Genomic DNA, 24,100 nt, shown 5'->3' on the forward strand with positions numbered 1-24,100 from the left:
CTGGAGTGAGATTTCTTACTGTGTCTCTCCATAACCAGGATTACACAGTAGTGAAGAAGACCTGTAGTGAGCGCTGTCAGACCCCTGTGTCTGAGGGATGGAGAAGACCCCTGAGCCCAATCACGGGGCCTCCACCTCACCCCCCGATACATGAGGACATCAATGACCAGAAGATCCTAGAACTTACCTACAAGATGATTGAGCTGCTGACTGGAGAGGTGACACTGCTGGGAATGCTGGGACATTATACAGTAACGCTATGAAGGGATCGGGGGTGACGGTATCATTGTATGTGTCAGGTTCCTATAAGGTGTCAGGACGTCACCGTCTATTTCTCCATGGAGGAGTGGGAGTATTTAGAAGGACACAAAGATCTGTACAAGGACGTCATGATGGAGGATCCCCGGCCCCTCACATCACCAGGTAATAGACAGGACTAAATACACACGGCCTATAATTATCTGTATGTAAGGAATGAATTCAGTCCCTGTATGTGTCTCCTCCAGGTCTATCCAGTAAGAGGACAACACCAGAGAGATGTCCCCGTCCTCTTCTCCCACAGGACTGTAAGCAAGAAGATCCCGATGTTCCTCAGGATCATCAGGTAGATGGAGAGAAGGGGCCATGAAATCTCCCTATGATGTGTAGACGGCTGTGAAGGTCTTGTGCTCAGTCTTGTTTTATCCTCCAGTATTATATGTGTTATACTTGTGTAATGAGAGCGGTGGAGATGGCAGGATTAGAGCTGATCATAGATGGGACTTCTCCATCTGTCTGTGACTTTTACAATATTTGTTTCAGGGTGAAGATCGTTCCTATATTAATACTACAGAGACATATGTGAGTGATGATGATTGGTATAAAGTGGAGATTCTTACAGACGACAGTTCAGGTGGGTACATTTTTTTCCTGTGCAGGGTATGCAACCCTCCCAGGAGAAAGACATTAGGAGCTGTCAATGAACAATGGCTCATTTTCAGCTGTGCAAAAAAATCATTCTTTGGAAGTTTTTGTTAGATTTACACCGTGCAGGACAGGATTTCATCTCAGGAGCAACACGGTATCGAACCTAACAGTCAGAAATCTTTTGCCTCCTCCACTAGTGTAAAAGGGTTTGTAATCTGAGTTCTGGAGCAAAAGGTATCCCTCTATGCCGACGATTATTGTACCTTAGCGAGGTGGGGACATCAGTGGGTACAGCAATTAGTATTACCAAGGAGTTTAGAAAGTGTTTGGGGCTCCTAATAAAATGGGAGAAGTCATCCCTGCTTCCTATAGATCCGCTCTCACCTAATATCTTTGCTCTGAGTTTACAAATTTTGACGGTGGACCTGGGGGTAGTGGTTAGTGCAGGGCCACGGGATTATTATACTCAAAACTTAAAACTTGTGCTATTTCAGTTTAGGAGCAAAATAGATGCTTGGTGCCGACTCCCGCTGTCCCTTACTGGCCAAACCAACCTACTAAAAATGGTGCTGATACCTACACTTTTGTACCTTATCCGCAACGCAACTATCCATTGAAGTTTTTTCGTAAAATCAACACTTTGTTTCGGAAAGCCCTGTGGAAGAAACAACAGGCCAGATTTCGTCTTGAGACTATGAAGAGAGGGAAGGAGGATGGGGGTCTAGCAGTCCCCTACCCATGGGTTTATTATATTGTGGCACAGATGCAACATTTTAAGGGATGGGGAAAGGATGAGGCATATGATGCTGGGGGTAAACTGGTGAAGAGCCTTACAAAATGGAGACACCAAGTGGCCTTCTTGGAGGCGGGATACTCTACCAAATACAGATCAACATATCCAACATTGGCACTGCTATACAGAATGTGGGATAAAGGGAAAGAGTTGCTGGGAATATCAGGAAAAATTGAGTACTGGCCCTTATGTCACAATTATTGACCATTGGAGTTGCAGAAGCTTTCGGGCTGGAGAATGTGGGTGGCGGTGTGCACTTGGTTTCTCAAATACTTTAGAATAACACACTTAAAAGTATTGACCAGCTTCAGGCCGAATCTGGGATACCACACAGTTCCTTCTATCAGTACTTACAACTCCGACACACCTACAAGACACAGACACGCCATGCGGGTATTAGTATAGAGAGGAATCACTCCCCAGCTGACCTGCTGACATCTGGCCATGTCTATGGTATTATCTCTAGGTTATATATAGCAATGTTACCTAGATACCTTGACAAATTCCCTCTACAAATTAAGGCCACTTCACACATAACGAGATCGCTAATGACATCGTTGCTACGTCACAGTTTCTGTGACGAAACAACGACTTCACCAGCGATCTCGTTATGTTTGACACGTACCAACAATCCGCCCCCTGCTGTGAGATCGTTGGTTGTTGCTGAATGTCTTGGGCCATTTTTGGCTCATTGGAGACCTGCTGGGCAGGTTGGAGCTGTATGTTTGACACCTACCAACGATCTCATTAACGACCTAGATGAGAACTTAAAGTGTGACACGTAGGCGTGTAGTTGCGTCACCTTTTTCGCGCCCCCTCTACACCGATTGGTTGGCGCTGAGAACAGTAAGCAAACACTCGGGAACGAAGGAGAGATGAATCCGGGTGCAGATGCAGCTTTGATTCGAAAAGCAAGGAAGCAACCGGGACAAAGTATGAATGAATCCGGGTGTAGTCGCAGGTTCTATCCTCAAAGCAAGGCTCAAAAAGGGACAAAGGATGAAGCGATACAAAGTTGCCTTCTAGGCCGACCGCTTAATCAGAACGCAGTATTGGCCACCAATCGGAGCAGAGGGGTGTGGAAAAGGCGACGCATATGCACACCTACGTCGCTAACAGCGTCAAACACTACGCCCCTATTTGAGGTCGGAATTGTTACATAGCTGCTGTGTGACAGGGACCCAACGACCAACGAGATCGTTATACAGGTCGCTGCATCTTTACTAAAGTCGTTGGGAAAATGACTGTGTGACATCTCACCAACGATTTAACAACGATCCGGAAACTGTGACGTAGTAACGATCTCTTTATGTGTCACTGGACCTTTAGAGTGAAGTGGGAGAGAGATATAGGCCCTATGATGGATGAACAATAGGATGACGTCCTGTCTCAGACTCCGGGCCTGGCTGTCTCTGAAAGTCAACGACTGTCGCAGTTATTTTTGCTGCATAGGGTGCATAGGACGCCCAGTCTACTACATGAGATGGGAATCCTTTGTTCTAGGTGTGGGTGGATGAATGCTAATGTGGCGCCCCTGAATATATCAGGGTGCCACAGGGTACTGCAATCCTTACCAAGGGTGCAGGATCTACCCCCCATTTTTCAGGTTCTTAAGAAACCGGTGTCACTACCATCAGCCCAAATCCCAATCACACCTCACATCATGACCTGTCAGGAACACCAGTGAGTTGGTTAAGCGGAATAAGGCCACCAGGCAGACTGGTGGGAGGGAGGAAGTAGGACAGTAGTGAGAGCCCTCAAAGAGTGAGGAGCTGGGAGAAGTAGCTCCCGGTGAGCTAGACCGAGGTTGGGTCGGAGACGGTGATCTGGGACCAGAGGAGTCGGGGACCGGTGGCAGCGACATTGGAAGGGTGTGACAGACATAGTCTAGGAGGACTGTCGGCATCAGAAATCCAAAAGAACTGACCGGTACCGAGCATGACGGGGTACAGAACCCTAGGTCAGGAGCCAGTTTATCGTCCTGATAATTAACCTGGGAGGGAGAGTCTTTATGTGAACTTCTCCCCTATAAATAATCCCCTTTCAAGGATGGGAGCGAGTGTCGGGTCCGGACCCCTCGGGCCACGACCACCCCGGATCCGAGCACCCCAGTCTGCGCCAGGGCGGCACACCAATCTGCTGCATATGATGTGGTCCTGTGGGAATATTGAAGCATATTGGAGGGCAGTATTAGCTTTGATTGAGCAAGTTTTCACCATACGACTACAACCAAGACCAGTTACATGTATCCTAGGTTTCATGGAAGAGGGTTTGGATTTTAGTTCGCTGTTGACGGTTGGTATTACGTGACTTCTATATCAGGTCAGGCCACTGTTGGCTTACTACTGGCTGGATCCGTCTCCCTCTGGCCATCGGGGACTTTAGGGAAAGAATTAACGCTATACTTTGGTTGGAGAGGGGGGTGTACCTCAAAAGAAATGCACTAAAGAAGTTCTCTAAGATCTGGGGTGCGTGGTTGGATACTCCGGGCCTTCCATCTTAGGCACTGCTACAAGACAGTCCTTTTTCTCATAACTGGCTAATGGCTCGCTGAAATAGGGTGGAATTGTGCATATATGAAATGGATAGGATTGCTGGGGTATTTTATGTTATGGGTAGCATATTGAAATGGAATATTCAATTTGTGACCTATCTTGATGTTGGATATGGACTGCAGGTGCACTGTTCACTGTACAACTTAGGTGCATTTTTTTGTGACTAAATGTGTTCTTTCCTTTTTCTCTGCATAGTTTTTGTTGGGGGAAACAAGTATATATTATTTGTTTTGTGTAACTACGTTGGTTAATAAAACTGAACCTGATTCATAAAGAAATCTTTTGCCTGTCCATTAAGGGGCATTACCTACAGCAGTAGTACAGTATAAAACATAATGGACAGGCAGGAGATGTCTGATGTGTAGGGGCTTTAGCACTGGATGCTTCATCAGTACAGTTTGGATCATGGTGAACAGGCAGGTAGTGGTATCAATAGATGGGTGAAGTGTAGTGCATTTGTGACACATTTTTAGACTTTTTTTTTACAATGTTGCAGTTGAGGAATTGTCAAAAAAACATCTGAAAAACGAGTCCCAACCTTTGGCAGTTAAAGGGAAGTGGGGGCTGCTGATTCCGAATTTGGAGTGGGAGGATTGGTAGGAGGTTTTGGAATCACCCACTAAGGTCTCCTCGTCAATCAATAATAAAATGATCCAAATATATATAATACACCAGGTGTTTCTTACCCCACTGAGATGATTCAAGATGCGGCACCGGAAGACGCAGACTTTGTCTACATGGTTTGGAGCCGCCTGGTAATCGCAGCCTTTTGACGTAAGGTGGTTGCGCTTCTATTCTCCCTGGCCTCCTTCCCTATACCCCTTGATCCACTATTCTGTTTATTTGGAGTCTTGGATGATGGAACTTGGTCTCATCACCATCAAATTTTTCTGCGGGAATACCTCTTTATGGCCAGGAAGCTTAGTGCCTTCGTTGGATGGGCAGCTCCTCCGACCGAATGCGCAAGGATAGAACTAGTCAACGCAATGCTTCCCTATGAGCGGACGGTGTATCAGAGTAGAGGATGCCCTGAGAAATATAACAATGTTTGGGAAATGTGGTACTCTTTTCTCTTGACATTATCAATTTCAGGGTGATTGCTTTATGAGCTTTTTATTCTTGGTTGTATTATTTTAAGTATATAAAGGTCTGGCATTTTACTGAGTTAATTTTTTTTTGCAGGTTGGTGCCTAAAATAGAAATGGTTACAGCGATATGTGATATGTATGTTATGTTTGTTCCTCTTGTTCTTTGCATTTTATTTAGGTGTCTTGACACCCCAAGTATCTGGATTATGCACTTCGCTAGCATTGAACTCTGCTACAACTCTGTAAATGTATATTATATTCTCCTTTATTCTGCACCTGCTGTATTTCTGTTATTCAATAAAAAAATAAAAAAAACCCCAAACCTCTGAAAACCCTAAACTATGACTGCAACGGTGAACGATAAAAACAAAACATTTTCCGGGCGAGGGATGGCAAGTTTTAAGTCTTCAATATTTGTATTTATTTTAATTAATTTATTAAATAATAGTAATATACCTGGTATGCTATGAAAACAGATATACTATATGGTTACAGAGTTATAGTAGGATTCAACATTGGTAAAGCATATATTCCAAATACCTGGGATATAAAGACGCCTAAACCAAATATAAAGAACAAGAGGAACAACAAACATAAGTACGCAGTGACCACTTCCACCTTCAAGTATATAACACAGTTAAGTACCAGTCCTTAATATCCTTACGATAGTACAAAATAGACTGAACCGCTCATACGGTAATCACGTTGGATCTGGTAATGTCAAGGGAGAAGTTCCACATTTCCAAGACCTTATTATATTTCTCAGGGCATCCTCTATTTTGATACACCGTCCGTTCATAGGGAAGCATTGCAATTGCGAGATTTATCCACACACATATGGTCGGGGGGAGCTGCCCATCCACCGCAGGCCTTAAAAAGGGATTTCCGCAGAAATGTTTTGTGGTGTTGAGACCAGGTTCCCTCATCCAAGACACCAAACAAGCAGAGTAGTAGACCGAGAAGTATAGGAAAGGAGGCCAGGGAGGATAAAAGCGCGCCAAAAGGCAGCGATTACCGGGCACCTCCAGATCATGTGGACAAAGTCTGTGTCTTCCCCATAATACCGCGGACACTCTGACATTTCCAGGTGTTGCATCTTGATTAATATCAGTGGGGTAAGGTACGTGTGGTGTTCTATATAAATTTGTATCATTTTATTATTGATTGATGGGGAAACCTTAGTACGTGACTCCAAAACCTCTTCCCAGTTCTCCCCCTGTAGATTTGGAATCAGTAGCTCCCACTTCCCTTTAACTGTCAATGGTTGGGATTCATTACCCATGAATAATAGGTATTTATACAGAAAGGAAATCAGCCCTTTCAGGACCCTGAGACCAAAGTATCTCTATAAAAGGAAAGGCAAAAAGAAAAAAAGGAGAGGGGGGCGCAATGGGGAGCACCTGCGGTTTTAAACCTAAAAAGTTCCTAAATACTGCTCACCTTACAGGGTTGTGCACCCCCGCACAACCCCAGTAGTAGGTTCTATTAATTTCCAAGGAGACATTCCAGCCGTCCTCTCTCCAGCGCTGGGTCTGGAATAGACTTGCTCTGGGTGTCTTGTGAATCCTCACACTGCAGCTGCTCAATGTCACAGCGGGTCCCGTACTCCATGTATGCACCCGGCAAACAATAGTTCTAATCCAATTAGGCTTTCCTTACAGCAGCTCCTGATGAACTTCCCTTAAGGGGAATGTGTACATGGAGGACAGAAAAGGGGTCGGTCTCATGGAGCGCTAATTAAAGGAATAATTCAAAGGGGTTTTTTTTAAACAACAAATCTTTTATTGGTGGTCCCTTATAGCCACAACGTGTTTTGACAACTCATACGTTGTCTTCCTCAGGTGATATCACCTGAGGAAGACAGCGTATGAGTTGTCGAAAATATCTGAAAAAGTGTAAATATCTGAAAAAATGACACCTGGCCACGTTAAACCTGGACTGGCTCTCATCAAAGGATAACCGGACATTTTGTTCGTAAATCTCACTGAGAGAGAAAACACCATGCAAACTCCAGAATGTGGAAGATGGGTGGTCCAACAGCGTAGAAAAATATGCATTTTGCTATAGAGGCATTTTGGCTATGACATTAGAGAAAAGCACTGCCCTTTTGGTCTGTCTCCATACCTGCCGCGCTAGTCTGTGAAACGGCAGCAGTATCTGCAGTCTCAGCCCATCTGTTTCGAGGAAACCGAGTAGACCACTTGTCCCTACCGCAAGTGGCTCTCGGAGTTAGGCAAGCAAGAACCTGGCATCCACAAAGATATTCCCTTTAACTGATATTGCCTTTAACTGGACTGCTAGATAATAATAGAAAAAATCTGGTAGTGCAGACCCCCCCCATTTGTTTAGACCTATGTAAGGTGGTAAGTTTTAATTTGGGTCTAACATTGCCCCACATGAACCGTGTTATTAATGTATTTAGGGCCAAAAAAAATATTTAGGGACTATTACTGCACTATGTTGGAGAAAATAGTAATTGTATTATTGCGCGGGATTCTTTACGGTTTTACACAGGTCCATTTTATTTCCATTCAGATCCCTATAATATCGGAGATCTCCTAAATAAGAAAAGGATGGGAAGCAACACTGACAAGATGACGGAGAGGATATTACACCTCACCCTAGAGATCCTCTTCCGGCTTACTGGAGAGGTGAGAGGTTCTGATGATGTCACATTACATCATTCTTATCTATGGGAATAACAGATGGACAGAACTGGAGAGGTGAGGACTCTGGAAATGTCTGTAGTGAGATTTCTTACTGTGTCTCTCCATAACCAGGATTACACAGTAGTGAAGAAGACTTCTAGTGAGCCCTGTCAGACTCCTGTGTCTGAGGGATGGGGAAGACCCCAGAGCCCAATCACGGGGCCTCCACCTCACCCCCCGATACATGAGGACATCAATGACCAGAAGATCCTAGAACTCACCTACAAGATGATTGAGCTGCTGACTGGAGAGGTGACACTGCTGGGAATGCTGGGACATTATACAGTAACGCTATGAAGGGATCGGGGGGTGACTGTATCATTGTATGTGTCAGGTTCCTATAAGGTGTCAGGACGTCACCGTCTATTTCTCCATGGAGGAGTGGGAGTATTTAGAAGGACACAAAGATCTGTACAAGGACATCATGATGGAGGTTCCCCAGCCCCTCACATCACCAGGTAATAGACAGGACTAAATACACACGGCCTATAATTACCTGTATGTAAGGAATGAATTCAGCCCCTGTATGTGTCTCCTCCAGTTCTATCCAGTAAGAGGACAACACCAGAGAGATGTCCCCGTCCTCTTCTCCCACAGGACTGTAAACAAGAAGACCCCGATGTTCCTCAGGATCATCAGGTAGATGGAGAGAAGGGGCCATGAAATCTCCCTATGATGTGTAGACGGCTGTGAAGGTCTTGTGCTCAGTCTTGTTTTATCCTCCAGTATTATATGTGTTATACTTGTGTAATGAGAGCGGTGGAGATGGCAGGATTAGAGCTGATCATAGATGGGACTTCTCCATCTGTCTGTGACTTTTACAATATTTGTTTCAGGGGGAAGATCTGACCCATATTAATACTACAGAGACATATGTGAGGGGTGATGAGCGGAGTAAAGAGGAGATTCCTACAGATAACCGCCCAGGTGAGTAGGAACCTCTATATTTATTATTGATCAGTTGGTACGATTCCACTGCAAGGAGTATGACACAGGTCGCTGACTTTACCGTCCTATCAGTACCCTGCAGCGTGATTACCTAGTGCTGATGTGTTGCTATGGGACTTGAGGCCTGACTATGGTTTCTGTGTGCCTTATCCCTCAGCCAATCAGACTGCTGGAGTTTGGGCCTGATAGGCTAACTCCCAGGCAAACACTGACAGGTTAGATAATCCACTGCAACATAGGTTGCACAGTGTATAATTAATGTTATCAAGTGATTGTTTATTAATTCCTACACATCTTGGCCATTTTCTGTTTTTATTTCCCCTTCTTCCAAGAGCCATAAGTTTCTTATTTTTCTATCAACACAGCCGTATGAGGGCTTGGTTTTTGTGGAACGAGTTGAACTTTTGAAGCAAAGCATTAATTTTACCATACAGTTTACTGGAGAATGGGGAAAAATATTCCAAAAAAAAAACATTGACCTCTGTCGTGCCAACAAAAGATATATAACAAAATATTGAAAGAAACTTTTGTTATTGGCCTTATTTTCCACCATAATTTGAAAAAAAACATCTTGCCAAATCAGACAAGGTGATTTTCTGGATTTGTTTTCTCATTTTATCTCTCATAGTTGTGGTCTACCTATGATGTCATAGAGAACGTGGGAGAACTTGCACAATTGGTGGCTGACTAAATACTTTTTTTCGCCACTGTAGTTGGGAACATTAATATTGAAGTTACAGATAGAGATGCGTATCTGTTAAATTCCGACATTAGACTGGGGAGAGAGCTGATTGGATTAGTAATGAAAAATAGCGTCATCCGTGTAGCCCGCAATTTTAGAAGAATTGTTTTGAATCATAAAAAGCCCACAATATCTAGATTAGATCTAATATGACTCTGAAAATGTTCAAGAAAGTCTAAAAATTAATGGAGATAGGAGGCAACCCTACCGGGTACCATTTACTGTAGGAAATCTCTCGTAGAGGACACTATTCACCCAAACAGAGGCGGACGGAGAGCTATAAAGAGGGCCAGTCCACTTTAACATGCAGCACCGTAAACCAATTAATCTCAGCTTTTTCTCAATAAACACCCAATTAACCCGATCAAAGGTCTCTTCAGCAGCCATAGAAAGAAGCATCAAAGGAGTACCAACCATTTTGGCTCTATGAACAAAATTTAAAGCTTTAGTAATAATGTCTCTCGCCTCTCTGCCAGCCACACACCTTGGCCATTTTCCGTTTTTATTTCCCCTTCTTCCAAGAGCCATAAGTTTCTTATTTTTCTATCAACACAGCCGTATGAGGGCTTGGTTTTTGTGGAACGAGTTGTACTTTTGAAGCAAACCATTAATTTTACCATACAGTTTACTGTAAAATGGGGAAAAATATTCCAAGTGCAGTGAAGGTGCAAAACAAGTACAATTTCATGTTTTGTTTTTGGTTTTTTTATTTACTATGTTCACTATATGGTATGAGTATGTAGATACCAAACGTATAGTTGTTTTTGTAGGTTTGTATTCTTATTGTAGGATGTGAAAGTAATAAGTGGTAATGTCGGGCATCCAAGGATTTAATGATAGAGAGAGCTCCGTTCAATTTCCACCTACAGTTTCGAGGAGGCATGCCTGCTCCAGTCTGTAACTACAATAATATTTATTCATTTATGTAGCGCTATTAATTCCACAGCGCTTTACATACATTGGCAACACTGCCCCCATTGGGGCTCACAATCTAGAGTATGTATGTTTTGGAGTGTGGGAGGAAACCGGAGTACCCGGAGGAAACCCACGCAAACACAGGGAGAACATACAAACTCCTTGCAGATGGTGTCCTTGGTGGGATTTGAACCTAGGACTCCAGCGCTGCAAGACTGCAGTGCTAACCATTGAGCCACTGTGCTGCCCTATAACTCTAGACATATGAGCAGACAAATATGCCTTGAAGTTAGGAAGGACTAAACTGCCCCTACTTTTAACTCTACATATAGTGGGGAAAAAAGTATTTAGTCAGCCACCAATTGTGCAAGTTCTCCCACTTATAAAGATGAAAGAGATCTGTAATTGACATCATTGGTAGACCACAACTATGAGAGACAAAAAGAGAAAACAAATCCAGAAAATCACCGCGTCTTATTTGGCAAGATTATTTTTGCAAATTATGGTGGAAAATAAGTATTTAGTCATCTAAAAACATGCAAGATTTCTGGCTCTCACAGACCTTTAACTTCTTCTTTAAGAGGCTCCTCTGTCCTCCACTCATTACCTGTAATAATGGCACCTGTTTGAACGTATCAGTATAAAAGACACCTGTCCACAACATCAAACAGTCACACTCCAAACTCCACTGTGGTGAAGACCAAAGATCTGTCGAAGGACACTGGAAACAAAATTGTAGCCCTGCACCAGGCTGGGAAGACGGAGTATGCAATAGCAAGCAGCTTGGTGTGATGAAATCAACTGTGGGAGCAAAATAAGAAAATGGAAGACATACAAGAACAACTGATAATCTCCATGATCTGGGGCTCCACTCAAAATCTGACCCAGTGGGGTAAAAATGATCACAAGAACGATGAGCGAAAATCCCAGAACCACATGGGGGAGCTAGTGAATGACCTGCATATTACGCTCACCGAGGAGCGGCGAGCGGCCGGAGGTGGACCCACTGGACCGTGCACCGGACTCCCCTGAGAAGGCCTAAATGCACGGCAGCCAGGAACAGGTGGTAGGAGTCTCTGTACTGCCTGGTGTAGCTCGGGTACAATGTCCGCAGTAGGCAGGACACGGGTATGGCACGGTGACGTCCACGGTAGGTATAAGTGGTGACGTCCACTGCGGGTATGGCACGGTGACGTCCACTGCGGGTATGGCACGGTGACGTCCACGATAGGTATAAGTGGTGACGTCCACAGCCGGAATAGTATAGATGGCACTACGGTGAGACAAAGAATAGTACCAGGTATCAAATGTACGGATATCAAAAGAATAGCACAAGGGGGTCTGGACACTGGCAAGGCTCTAATGGAAGCGTTGCTCGGGCGCCTGCTGCCGGGGGAGGTGAACCTAAATACCTATTAGGCAACAGGTGACCTCTGAGGTCACTTCCAGAAAATGGGGCATGCCACTTTAAGAAAGGGGGCGTGGCCTCGCGCGCAGCCTAGAGTCACTTACAGCAATTCTGTGTGAGGAGGAGACTGCAGCAGGCCTGGGAGTGGGAGCAGCGTCTGCAGAGCCATGGGACCAGTAAGAGGAAGGCCTTCGCTGCCTGGGAGTGGGAGCAGGAGTGCACGTGGGACCCATGCTGGGACTGGGCAGATGTGAGGGAGAGCTCCCCCCCCGGGGTCTGGTGGGACCAGGCGTTACAGTACCCCCCCCCTGAAGCCCCCTCCTCCTCAGGAAGCTCCGGAGGAGACGAGGAGCATCCACGTCCTCCGCTGGTACCCACGTCCTCTCCTCAGGACCGAACCCCTTCCAGTCCACCAGATAGTAGGTTTTACCTCGGACCTCCTTAGCCGCAAGGATGGCTTTTACCTCATAGACGTCATCATCACCAACAGGAGGAGGCGAAGCCCCAGGATCACTGTGGAAACGGCTCAGGACCACCGGCTTGAGGAGGGACACATGGAAGGAGTTCGGGATGCGAAGTGTCGACGGCAGCTTCAACTTGTAGGACACCTCATTGATCCGTCGGAGCACTTCAAAAGGACCAATGAAGCGGGGACCCAGCTTGTAAGACGGCTGTTTCAGGCGGACATACTTAGACGAGAGCCAGACTTTATCTCCGGGTTGGAAGAAAGGAACATCCAGACGGTTCTTGTCAGCGTGTTTCTTCATGCGGACAGAGGACCGTTCCAGAGCCGACTTTGTCTCAGCCCAGACGGCGGAGAAGGACCTCATGAGGTCATCAGCTGCAGGGTTGCCTGAAGAACATGTCACAGGGCACGGCACTTTGGGTCACTGTCCATACACCACCTGGAATGGAGATGTAGCAGAGGACTCACTTTCATGGTTGTTATAGGAGAACTCGGCCCATGGAAGCAGTTTGACCCAGTTGCTGTGGTGTTCGTCCACGAAGTGGCGGAGATAGTTAGTCAGGACTTGGTTAATGCGCTCCACTTGCCCATTGGACTGAGGGTGGTAGGCAGAAGAAAAGTCCAATTGAACATCCATCATTTTGCAGACTGCTCTCCAAAACCGAGCGGTGAACTGGACCCCTCTGTGTCGGACACGATATGGAGAGGCAAGCCGTGAAGCCGGAAGATATGTTGAATGAATAATTCAGCAAGAACCGGAGCGGACGGTAGCCCGGAGAGTGGTGTGAAGTGGGCCATCTTGGAGAACCGGTCCACCACCACCCAGATGACTGTGCAGCCAGACGATTTTGGCAGGTCCGTGATGAAATCCATGCCGATATGTTGCCATGAAGCGGATGGTACGGGTAAAGGAAGCAAAGGGCCCGCCGGAAGAGTCTTCGGGACCTTGTTCCGGGCACAGGAGGAACAGGATGAACAAAAGTCCTGGACGTCTCGACGTAGCCCTGGCCACCAGTAATATCGGGATATCAATTGCAGAGATTTCTTTTGACCCACGTGACCTGCTATTCGGGAAGAGTGTCCCCACCGGAGTACACGTTCTCTATCGACCTCAGCAACAAACGTCTTACCGGGAGGAAGGTGGTGCATGTCAACTGGTGCCGCCATTAGCTTGGAAGGTTCAATGATGTGCTGAGGTTCATCTTCCTGATCCTCTAACAGGAATGATCGAGACAGCGCATCGGCCTTCAGGTTCTTCTCGGCTGGACGGAACTGCAGAACAAAATCAAAGCGGGCGAAGAATAATGACCATCGGGCCTGTCGGGGGTTTAGCCTGTGGGCTGTCTAGAGATATGCCAGATTCTTGTGGTCAGTATAGATGGTAACTGAATGCAATGACCCTTCCAGCAGGTATCGCCATTCTTCCAGGGCCATCTTGATTGCCACCAACTCACGGTCTCCGATTGAGTAGTTTCGTTCTGCTGGGGAGAAAGCCTTAGAAAAGAAGCCACAGGTTACTGTCTTACCCTCTGACGTTTTCTGTGTAAGAACCGCACCGGCTCCAGATGAGGAGGCATCTACCTCAAGGATAAACGGCTTGTTCGTGTCGGGTCTGTGTAAGGCTGGAGCAGAAGCGAAGGCTCATTTAAGGGACAGGAACGATTCTTCAGCTTCCAGGGTCCATTTCTTTGGGTTTTCCCCTTTGCGAGTGAGAGAGGTTATGGGACGCACCAGAGACGAGAAGTGTGGAATGAATTGCCGGTAATAGTTAGCGAATCCCAGGAATCGCTGGATAGCCTTCAACCCTTCCGGACGGGACCAATTCAGTATGGCTGACACCTTATCGGGGTCCATCTTCAGGCCGGTATCAGAGACTATGTGGCCAAGGAAGGGTAGCGAGGTCTGCTCAAACAGGCATTTCTCGAGTTTGGCGTAAAGGCGATTCTCTCTCAATCTCCGCAGGACAAGACGGACATGTCTTCGGTGGGTATGCAAGTCCGGAGAGAAGATAAGGATGTCGTCCAAATACACGACTACACAGGTGTATAGAAGATCATAGAAGACGTCGTTCACGAACTCCTGGAAGACCGCCGGAGCGTTACTGAGCCCGAAGGGCATCACTCGATATTCATAGTGCCCATCCCGAGTGTTGAACGCAGTCTTCCATTCGTCCCCCGACTGAATGCGGACCAGATTGTACGCACCCTGGAGATCTAATTTGGAGAAGATCATGGCACCTTGAAAGCGGTCAAACAGTTCCGGTATCAGGGGTAGCGGGTATCTGTTCTTCACCGTGATCTTATTCAATCCGCGGTAGTCAATGCAAGGCCGTAGACCCCCGTCCTTTTTCCCCACAAAGAAGAAGCCCGCTCCGGCAGGAGAGGAGGATTTTTGGATGAAGCCTCATGCTAGATTCTCCTTTATGTAGTCAGACATGGCTTGGGTCTCTTCTCGGGACAGAGGGTAGATGCGCCCACGCGGAGGGGTTGTCCCGGGGAGCAGGTCGATGGGACAATCGTAGGGTCTGTGTGGCGGCAACGTCTCAGCCTCCTTCTTGTCAAAGACATCGGCATAGGCCCAATAGGCAGGGGGTAACCCGGGAAGGGTGACCGGTTCAACGGGTCGGTGCGGAGGATGCACTGGTTTCAGGCAGTTGCTGTGGCAAGATGCACCCCATTGCAGGATGTCTCCAGAATCCCAGTCCAGTACTGGCTTGTGCGACCGAAGCCAGGGTATTCCCAGTAGTAGGGCATGCGTCATGCCAGGGAGTACGTGGAAGGCGATGGTCTCAGAGTGTAGCAACCCCACTTGCATAGAACAGTTCTCCGTGATGTACCGGATGGGTTCGGATAGCGGTTTTCCATCCACGGAAGAAAGACTGATGGGGGTAGCAAGACTTCGGACGGGAATCTGGTGTAGGTCCACCACGGATTGTTGGATAAAGTTCCCGGCAGAGCCTGAATCCAGGAACGCATGCTCTGACAACCGGATGGACCCACAGGACAGGGATACAGGTACATGGAGAAAAGGAGAGGACTTGGCATGACCTAGGGTGGCCTCTTCGATGGACCCTAGGCTCTGTAGTTTCCCGGCTTTACTGGACAGTCTTAAATCAGATGTTTGGCACTTCCGCAGTAGAAGCACTCTCCTGCCATTCTCCGATTCCTCTGTCGCAGTCTGGACTGACTGACGCGATCGACCTCCATGGGCTCATGCGGAGCAGTAGGCCGGGTGGAGGGAGGTGACATCGGCCTTTGGAAGGTGGGCGCAAGGCGCGGAATTCTTCTCGCCCGGGTCACTTCTCTGGCACGCTCTTGGAAGCGGAGATCAATACGGGTAGCCAGAGAGATCAGCTCTTCCAGGGTGGTAGGTACATCCCGGCCGGCCAGTTCATCCTTGATTTTACCGGATAACCCTTCCCAGAAGGCAGCTACCAAGGCGTCATTGTTTCACTTGAGTTCGGAGGACAGAGTGCGGAATTCGATTGCATACTGTCCCACGGTGAGATTCCCCTGGTGGATTCTCATAAGCGAAGAGGCAGTAGACGAGAGACGGCCTGGCTCATCGAACACCTTACGGAAGGTGGTCAGAAAGACGGACAGGACTTGAACGGTTCTTCTCCCAGAGCAGATTCATCCAAGTCAGAGCCTGACCAGTCAGATGAGACATGATAAATGCGATTTTCGAGTGATCAGTCGCTCGCTGTAGCGGCGACAGCTCAAAGTGCAGGGAGCACTGGTTTAAGAAACCGCGACACAAATGGGAATCCCCTCCATACATGGGTGGGGAGGCCAGGCGGGAAGGAGACATGCATGTCGATAATCCCGCTGAGTCGGGGGTTGTTGAGGAGGCCGGATTCTGCAGGGCGTATAGACGGGAATCCACGGACGCTATATATTCGGCCATGCGTCTCTGGGCCTCATGCTGGCGGGACAGTTCCTTCTGTAGTTCAATTAATTGGGAGCCGTCGGAGGATCCGGAGGTTTGCATGGATGCCAGACGGGATTCCACAGACTTCATGTGAGCCACTAATCTTGCTTGGGTCTCGCGTTGGCGGGAGAGCTCCTGTTGCAGGTCAGTCAGCGGGTTAACCTTGATCCCGACGGAGTCCACGGCCCGAGCAAACTGTTACGCTCACCGAGGAGCGGCGAGCGGCCGGAGGTGGACCTACTGGACCGTGCACCGGACTCCCCTGAGAAGGCCTAAATGCACGGCAGCCAGGAACAGGTGGTAGGAGTCTCTGTACTGCCTGGCGTAGCTCGGGTACAATGTCCGCAGTAGGCAGGACACGGGTATGGCACGGTGATGTCCACGGTAGGTATAAGCGGTGACGTCCACTGCGGGTATGGCACGGTGACGTCCACTGCGGGTATGGCACGGTGACGTCCACGGTAGGTATAAGCGGTGACGTCCACTGCGGGTATGGCACGGTGACATCCACTGCGGGTATGGCACGGTGACGTCCACGGTAGGTATAAATGGTGAAGTCCACAGCCGGAATAGTATAGATGGCACTACGTTGAGACAAAGGATTAGTACCAGGTATCAAATGTACGGATATCAAAAGAATAGCACAAGGGGGTCTGGACACTGGCAAGGCTCTAATGGAAGCGTTGCTCGGGCGCCTGCTGCCGGGGGAGGTGAACCTAAATACCTATTAGGCAACAGGTGACCTCTGAGGTCACTTCCAGAAAATGGGGCATGCCACTTTAAGAAAGGGGGCATGGCCTCGCGCGCAGCCTAGAGTCACTTACAGCAATTCTATGTAAGGAGGAGACTGCAGCAGGCCTGGGAGTGGGAGCAGCGTCTGCAGAGCCATGGGACCAGTAAGAGGAAGGCCTTCGCTGCCTGGGAGTGGGAGCAGGAGTGCACGTGGGACCCATGCTGGGACTGGGCAGATGTGAGGGAGAGCTCTCCCCCCGGGGTCTGGTGGGACCAGGTGTTACACTGCATAGAGCTGGGACCACCGTAACAAAGGCTACTATGAGTAATACACTACGCCGCCAGGGACACAGATCCTGAAGTGCCAGACGTGTCCCCCTGCTTAAGCCAGTACATGTCCGGGCCCGTCTGACGTTTGCTAGAGAGCATTTGGATTATCCAGAAGAGTAAATGTCATATGGTCTAAGTAAACCAAATTAAAACTGTTTGGTAGAAACACAACTCGTCGTTTTTGGAGGAGTCAGAATGCTGAGTTGCAGCCAAAGAACACCATACCTACTGTGAAGCATGCTGGTGGCAACATCATGCTTTGGGGCTGTTTCTCTGCAAAGGGACCAGGAGAACTAATCCGTGTACATGAAAGAAATAATGAGGCCATGTATCATGAGATTTTGAGTGCACACCTCCTTCCATCAGCAAGGGTATTGAAGATGAAGCATGACTGGGTCTTTCAGCATGATAATGATCCCAAGCACACCGCAAGGGCAACAAAGGAGTGGTTTTGTAAGAAGCATATGAAGGTCCTGGAGTGGCCTAGCCAGTCTCCAGATCTCAACATAATAGAAAACCTTTGGAGGGAGTTGAAAGTCTGTGTTGCCCTGCAACAGACCCAAACCTTCACTGCTCTAGAGGAGAATGGGCCAACATACCACCAAGAGTGTGTGCCAACCTTGTGAAGACTTACAGAAAAGAAATTGACCTCTGTCGTGCCAACAAAAGATATATAACAAAATATTGAAAGAAACTTTTGTTATTGGCCTTATTTTCCACCATAATTTGAAAAAAAAAATCTTGCCAAATCAGACAAGGTGATTTTCTGGATTTGTTTTCTCATTTTATCTCTCATAGTTGTGGTCTACCTATGATGTCAATGATATCCCTCTCATCTTTTTAAGTGGGAGAACTTGCACAATTGGTGGCTGACTAAATACTTTTTTTGCCACTGTAGTTGGGAACATTAATATTGAAGTTACAGATAGAGATGCGTATCTGTTAAATTCCGACATTAGACTGGGGAGAGAGCTGATTGGATTAGTAATGAAAAATAGCGTCATCCGTGTAGCCCGCAATTTTATAAGAATTGTTTTGAATCATAAAAAGCCCACAATATCTAGTTTCGATCTAATATGACTGAAAATGTTCAAGAAAGTCTAAAAATTAATGGAGATAGGAGGCAACCCTACCGGGTACCATTTACTGTAGGAAATCTCTCGTAGAGGACACTATTCACCCAAACAGAGGCGGACGGAGAGCTATAAAGAGGGCCAGTCCACTTTAACATGCAGCACCGTAAACCAATTAATCTCAGCTTTTTCTCAATAAACACCCAATTAACTTGATCAAAGGTCTCTTCAGCAGCCATAGAAAGAAGCATCAAAGGAGTACCAACCATTTTGGCTCTATGAACAAAATTTAAAGCTGTAGTAGTAATGTCTCTCGCCTCTCTGCCAGCCATACAACCCACCTTGTCCGGATGAATAATGTCACTAAGTAAAGGCTACGAGTATCTTGTTAAAATTTTTCAAATCTACTTTAAAGGGAAAGCCGCCCCCAATGTGTTTTTAAATGTTAAAATACTAATTACTATGAGCAATATGTGACGCCCTGGCAAAACCAAGTAGTCACAGAAGTAGTCCAACCTCTTTGATTCCAACACAACAACCCACACCCTGGTACAACACACAGCCATTAAAGCCTAGCCCCCCCCATGACAATAGGGACACACCAGTGGGCGGGACCAGGCGGATGGGAGCGCCCATCTAGGGGTCCTGAGGTGTCAAGGGTGGAAACACAAGAGAGTGAACTGAGGAGTCTAGTCAAGCACTGACGGAGAGTGGAAGTGAGAGTTGACCGTTGACAGTGGAGTCAGGGGTAGGGGCCCCTGGACTACCGGACTAGGTGGCAGATGGCAAGCAGGACCATAGGTGACGGAGATCCGGTCGCGGGAGACCTTAAGTGGACTGGGGCAGGGTTGTAGCCCGCCGGTGCCGACAGCGGGAATCCGGTCCGGAGGCCGTGCACAGTCTGGGTACCTGGACCCTAGGACGAGGACGGTTGCAAGCCCGCTTGTTAATTGACCAGTCGGGGACAAGGTTTCAGGCCTTTTTCCACAGAAGCCCAGAGAGTGAAACGGAAGCCCAACGCGAGGGATAGGGTGTCCGTCAGAACCTACAGAAATTTCAAGGGTCAGATTTCGCGGGCCACAGCTCCCAACATACACAGTACCTGGCGTGGACTTCCCCGTTCCAAGCGGAGTTGTCCCAGTGAAGACACAAACACTGAGTGCAGGAGGAAGGGACCCCTGTTTGCTACACCCGGGTGTGGGACCCGAATAAACCCGCCAAAGGCGACCGGTCACTGGCAACTTGGTTTACCACTGGACTTGTGTGAGATTCTTTGAACTGTGAGTACACTATTGATCCCTGGTCTAGCCCGGCACGCCACCTCCAGCAGCTATTACTCCCGTGTACCTGGACCCGGGGACTACACCTCCCCTACCCGTGGAGGGGATCCCACCTTTCTGCCCTGCTCCATCAGCCCCGGGCGCCCCATCACCAGGCAGCGGCGGTGCTACCAATACCTCACCGCAACCCACGGGTGGCGTCACCGACGCATCAATCCCCTGAAAATACTCCCTTCCTACGGTTGTGAGGACGGACGGCCTTGCGAGCCCGGGTCCGGTCTCCACTCGAGCCGCAGTAACGAATCCGGATCCGAGTGGCCCCTGCAGCGGCAGCGGTCCCCGTCCGTAACAAATATACAAAAGGTGTGTTGATGTACCTGAAGGAAGAGATGCAGGGAACATATTCTAGGCTCTGGCCTACAGAATGGAGAAAGCAAGTTCAAATGCAGGAATTAACCTGATAGAAAAGAATGAACTGCTGTCAAATGATGTACATAAAAACACAAAGTTAGGCCTCTTTCACATATTAGTCAGATACAGAGGTTTTTCACTGACGTGTGAAAGACACATATGTCCCTCCTTGTGCCGTGATTTTGGCACATGTGTGCTCTGTGTGCTATCCGTGATAATACATGGAGAACAGGAACATTATACTCACCTGTCCACGCCGCTGCCTTCCGTGGTGCTGATGCCTCCGCCTCTGCTAGCTCTGGCCACTGCTTTCTCCCCTCTGCTGTTACTTCCTGATCGCGGTGCAATGAATATGCATGAGCATAATTAGCCAGCCTGGAAGCAGGATACAGCCGCGACCGGAGACCGTATCACTACAGAAGGTGAGTATAAAAATCATTTTATTTCAAAGATATGTGATTTCTCTGGTACGTGTCCACTGCGTGGTCCGTCTGACATCAGTGATGCCGGAGAAAAACGGATTTGTCTCCTTGCGGAGCACACGGACATAAGAAATCATTGATGTGTGCGCAGATCCATTGATGTTAATGGGTCTGCGTATGTCCGTGATTCTGGTACGTATAAAAACAGTAACATATGTACCAGAATCACTGATATGTGAAGTAGGCCTTAGGCCTCTTTCACACGTCCTTGTCTCCGTTACGTGTTTGGTCCTTTTCCTCACGTACCAGAGACACGGGCGCACGTAGACCCATTAAAATCAATGGGTCTGCGCTCACGTGCGTGTTCTGCCATGGACCATGTGTACGTGTGGAGCATACGTGTGTCCGTGTGCTCCACACGTCAACATGTTTGTTTTTCTCCGGCATCACGGGTGTCACATGGAACGCAAACGGACCGCATGGAGGTGTTCCGTGTCACACACGCCAGAGAAAACACACGTGTTTGAGAAAATTAATAAAAAACTTAACTAACCTTCTCCAGCCCTCCTGTCTTTGCCGCTGCTGTCACTTGCTTCTGATCGCCGCTTATTATGCTTATTGAATATTCACTTCACTGCAACCGGAAGCAGCAGCAGCGGGGAGTCGGCAGGACCGGAGACCGAAGATCAGCACCACTGACAGTGACGCCAGGGACAGGTGAGCATAAAGTTCCCGTTCTCCGTGTGTTATCACACGTAGGCCATAAACACGGCTCATGGAGGGCAAAACGCACCTCTGACACGTCCGTGAAAAACGTGCGTGGTTTTTCATGAACGTGTGAAAGAGGCCTTAGATAGTAAGATGCAATGATCTGGCTATAGTACTTGTCAGGTTAACTAGACACACTTGTGCTGGTCTGAGTGAGGGCCATAGAGGAAGGAAGAGGTTGTCTTGTGGTGAATGATAGTCAGCACCTGTGGAGTGTTTAAAACAGAACTGCCCAATATAGCTGTGAGAGAGTCAGTCGGGAGATCTTGGTGTCTGCGAGCGGGCAGAAGCTCTGACAGGATCCGCGCGTGTGCTATGGTGCGGGAAAACAGCAGTTGCTAAGGAACAGAGAATCCAGGCCAGTAACTACTGTGTCTGGCAGGATAACCCGGTCGACAAGACGTATGGGATTTCTTAATTGTTGGCCAAAAGAGGCTGGAGGCGGCGTTGCATAGATAGGGTGAGGCTGGAGACATCTGGGAACAGCCTCACTTCAGCCCCGTCCAGGTTTACAAGCCATGAATCCAGGCCTTTTACAGGATCTTTTCATTGTCAACAAAATAATGCAGGTGACACAACACATCCCTGGGAGGTGAGGAAATCCTAGAGTTAGGTCCGGTTACTCTATGGACCCTGTCGATTTTATATGTCACCTCTAAGGGCCTTTCATTAACGGTATTGAAAAGAGCCAGAACCTTTTCAAGTAAAGATTCATGAGGCTAGCCTTCAGGGATACCTTTCAGTCTCATCAGTGCATCTATCTCTATTCTCCTGATCACCTACGAGCAATGGAAGGTCATGTAATTGTGCACGGGATTTCTCTGCGTCTTTCTCCAAAGTAGAGACTCTTTTCAAATGACGTATGTACCACCTCAGATGCACAGAGCCTGTTCTCAAAAGACCCCAGTTCATTGTGTATGGCATTAAAAACCTGCTGCAGGGATAGCTCAGTTTTCGACACAATTGAGTCCAAATCATTTTTGGTAAGGAGAGTCATGAGTAAGTCCCTCAATATCTTCAAATCCTGCTGTACACTTTGGATCTGTGGGGGAGAGGAGGGTGTAATCTTGCTGCCCCCTTTCACTGCTTAGATCCTCATAAAACGATCACCAGTAGTCATACCAGCAGATCAAGAGGAGCATGTGTGAGGTAAATCCTGGGATATGAAGAGGAATTATGACTAGAAGTCATAATTGCTCTCATCACTCCCTGGCAGTGCCCCCCTCCCTTCTTGTGCTCAAATGTCCAGCATCTGTGAAGGTGTCACATCCCACTTACACCTCCAACAGCCATCTCCTCTGATATGGAGATGAGATGATGTGAGGACAACGGACCCAGGATGACTCCCTGCCGTCACCCTGTAACAAGAGTTGTATCTCATTAGCAAGGCTTGGAAGTAGCCAGACAGAACGACTCCAGTAAAAAATGGTTCATATCTCGCAAGCCATATCTCCGATAAATATGGCAACCATAAAAATGGTGTTTGCGCAGGCGGACGATGCTGGCACACCTTTTTTATGGAAGGGGGAGCTTGGGAAATACCCCAGGCGTGATATCAGCCATATGGGAACTCGTAGACAGGTCATGAGTCCCCTCGTTCTGTAGCTAAATTCATAACTGTCACAATGAGAGCATTGGCGTCTGCCTACGATGCTCCCAGGCAAAGTTATGGCCAATATCCCCTTTGCTGGATAATTCTGATCCATGCAGGGGGAGTGGCAGTGCTTCCCTGTGAGGTCACTAAGGTAGGAGGGGACCTGGATCTGCCCAGGTTGATAACCCTACTTCGGCCATTTTCCAGTGTTCTTCTGCTCGGGGGCCTGGTTGGGAAACATCTGTGGGAAGAATCCTAGAAACCTGGTCTACAGCGCCCCCCTGTGGCCAGACACACAAGGTAACTGATGTAATTGTATACCTGTTTGTAACCCATGCTTTATCTGTAACTGTACTCTGACATATGTATATTCTGTAGATTCCCTATTGTATATATTGTAGTTCTAGTGTGCTTTAGGCTGATTAAATTATATAATTAATCTTGGGCTGTTCTGTTATCTCGATCTTGAATCCCACGTCTGTGTGTTCGGCTAATAGTTACCGTGAAGCGGTTGGTGGCAGCGAGTTGTGCCAAGGATTATTGTGGGGAGGCCAGTGAGACTCGGGAAGATATTATATATTCCGCCCGCGGAGGTCGGGGGAATATATACCTTACTCTCACCGGGGACCCTTCAATAATCGGCATAAGTAGTATAGCGGCCTCCTTGCTTATTGTCGGGCAATTCCATAATTGGCCTGACTATAAGAGGGGCGCTAGAGAGCGCGTCACGTGCTCTGTCTGTCGGTCGGGAGGTATAAAGGAGGGGTGACCCCACTTGTTACCCCCCGATTGTGACGTACTGGTAGCCAGCGCGGGGGACTTCTGAGTGACCCCCCCGGTGGTTTGTGACATATTGGTGGCATAGCGGTGGGATCGAGATAATAGTGTGTGTGAGTGTGAGACCCATACTCCCAGACACTAAAGACCTGCCTGCAGCAGCTGTGGCTGCTGGGGTCTTCAGACTAGCTCAACACTAGAGTGTCAGAGTGCAGATACTGTAAGGTGTGTGGAGGCATCAGGTGTCAGTTCTG

At 47.8% G+C, this 24,100-nt stretch overlaps 1 protein-coding gene across 1 annotated transcript in view; it reads left to right on the top strand.

The window, feature by feature from the left end:
• Nucleotides 1-8,618: 8,618 nt before the first annotated feature.
• Nucleotides 8,619-24,100, top strand: part of LOC142312392 (uncharacterized) — a 98,850-nt gene continuing 83,368 nt past the window's right edge. Inside the window, 2 exon segments of the mRNA XM_075351336.1 lie at nt 8,619-8,689; nt 8,887-8,977. The gene's annotated coding sequence lies outside the window, so the exon portion shown is untranslated.

Source organism: Anomaloglossus baeobatrachus, chromosome 5, assembly GCF_048569485.1.
Source record: "Anomaloglossus baeobatrachus isolate aAnoBae1 chromosome 5, aAnoBae1.hap1, whole genome shotgun sequence".
Lineage (NCBI taxonomy): Eukaryota > Metazoa > Chordata > Amphibia > Anura > Aromobatidae > Anomaloglossus > Anomaloglossus baeobatrachus.